The sequence below is a fragment of the Pinus tabuliformis genome, chromosome Q, assembly GCF_031772625.1.
Source record: "Pinus tabuliformis cultivar Carrire ecotype Pingquan chromosome Q, CPIR1, whole genome shotgun sequence".
Lineage (NCBI taxonomy): Eukaryota > Viridiplantae > Streptophyta > Pinopsida > Pinales > Pinaceae > Pinus > Pinus tabuliformis.
In genome coordinates, this window is record NC_142296.1 from 451,948,621 (window position 1) to 451,951,045 (window position 2,425).

General features: G+C 39.1%; 1 pseudogene; it reads left to right on the plus strand.

The window, feature by feature from the left end:
* The first annotated feature begins 1,216 nt into the window (after positions 1 to 1,216).
* Positions 1,217 to 2,110, plus strand: LOC149220150 (beta-adaptin-like protein B pseudogene; annotated as a pseudogene).
* Positions 2,111 to 2,425: the final 315 nt, after the last annotated feature.

The following is a 2,425-nucleotide window of genomic DNA, read 5'->3' on the forward strand; positions in this document are numbered from 1 at the left end:
TTTCCTGTGCATATTGTAAAGATTTTTGAATATCTTTGAGAGTGTTTTTATTGACTTTCATTGTACTTCCATCAATAGATAAGAATAGAGTGCTTAATAACTCTAATAATCCATGATTTTTCTCCATTATTCACACAATCAAATCAACAATGTATTTGTAAAAAACAATCAAATGACCAAAAATGCACTCTCCCCCCTTTTTTTGTTGTTTTTGTTGTTTTAGCCTCTAATGCACATTGCTTTAGATATCAGTCCACCCTTATAAGCATGAGTACAATAATGTTTAGTACTTATTTATTTGCTTCACACAGAGATATAACTAGAAAATAGCGATATCTGGAAACAAAAGAGAAAACGATACTGAAATATAGAACCTCGGTAGAAGTTTCAATTGTATAAGATGAAGATTTCCCACTTTTGCAATACCCATAAATTGGACCCAAGAGCAACCTTTTCCTCTGACATTGTACAGTAGTGGTTTCAACCACCTGAGTATGACAAGCTCAGTCTTCTGCAATTTTAATGCAATATGAGCTCCTGAAATCCACAAGAAACCCCCAAAGACAAACTCCCACAACCCTTCAAATCGAACTTAGTCTTAGTTTATTCTGTCCTAGGACTTATGACGACAATTAGCTCCCAATTGCTATGTATAGTAGCTCAACAATCTTCTGTCACCCTGTGAGCACACATTCAACCAGATTTCCACGATTTGCCATTGAGTGATATCGACTTCAACAAGAGGGGATAAGTACATTCAGCCAGATTTCCACAATTTGGCATTGAGTGATATCGACTTCAAAAAGAGGGGATAAATACATTCAGCCAGATTTCCACAATTTGACATTGAGTGATATCAACTTCAATCAAGAGGGGATAAATACCAACGCTTAGTGGTCAATGCCTCTCGTCACATGAACCTCTGCATGCAACAGAAATTCGCTCCAAAAAAATTATTATCTTGGTATATCAGGTGCTCAATATAAAGTTCGATTTCCACCAACTATGCAAATAGAATGGAGACAATTAGAGCAGAGGAACCCGGGTTACAATAGATGATTCAGTGTAGTTTTTCAGTTCTTCAATAACATATAAGTTCAAAATTTTCTCCTCTCTATACAACACCTCAAAACGTCCCACCAGTAGTCAATATAAAGGTACCAGCAGTTGTTATAGACACCATAAGGCGGTCATAGCTCCTTCCAGATCACCAATAATGGCTCAGACTCCACGCAATCAGCAACATGAGCCTCTTGAAGATGATATACAGCATCATGCAATGGGGATAGTGGCAGCCTTTGAATTGCAGTTAAATCGTTCCACCTTAACTGTGACTCACCCAGAAAGTATGCAGCTCTCGTCCAGCATTACCAGTGAGGGATTTCAACCCTATTTCTCATTGGAATCACGCCCAACAATCAAAACTTCTCCCTGTATGTACATTCAACCTCCCACAGTCTCAAATTTCTCAAGATATGGCCCTCTGCAGAGAAGACACATTCAGCAATCGAAGGAAGTGGCCACTACCCAAGCGAATACTTTTGTCAAGGCTTCCCAAGATCCAAATCCTTTGATTCGTGCTCTAGCTGTTCGAATAATGGGTTGTATTCGGGTTGAAAAAACATAGATATTTGTGTGATCCGCTTCAAAGATGCCTCAAGGATGATGATCCTTATGTGCGAAAGACAGCTGCTATATGCGTTGCTAAACTTATGATATTAATGTTGAACTGGTGGAGGATAGAGGGTTTCTAAAGACTCTTAATGACTTGATTTCAAACAGCAATCCCATGGTTGTAGCGAATGCCGTGGCAGCACTGGAAGAGATCCAAGAAAACAGTAGTAGAGCAATATTTGAAATTACTAGTCACACACTTTTTAAACTTTTGGCAGCGCTCAATGAATGCACTGAATGGGGTCAAGTGTTTATACTAGATGCTCTTTCAGAATACAAGGCAAGTGATGCCCGAGATTCAGAGAACATTTTTGAATGTGTAACTCCTCATCTTCAGCATGCCAACTGTGCAGTTGTACTTTCGGCTGTGAAGGTGATTCTGCAACAAATGGAGCTTATTACAAGCACTGATGTTGTTAGAAATCTCTGTAACTAATGGCCATGCTACAAGGCAGGCATCGAATAGCTCTGCCAATGGCTATGGGAAAACCTGAAATTCTCCAATGATTTCGAAACAAAAAAGCAAAGCAAAGACAGGTTGAAGTACCCAGAATTGTCAGCGTACTGTCAAATTCTTGCATATACAAAAGCGGTGTATACCAAAAACCGCAGAGCCCCTTCAACACATCTATCTCCCATGCATATACCACTCAATAATCCATTGATACTACAAGCTCATTCAATATCAAACCATAACGCATTCAACAGGAGCTGGACCAGCGTTCAATTATCAGCATATCAGACCATTTCA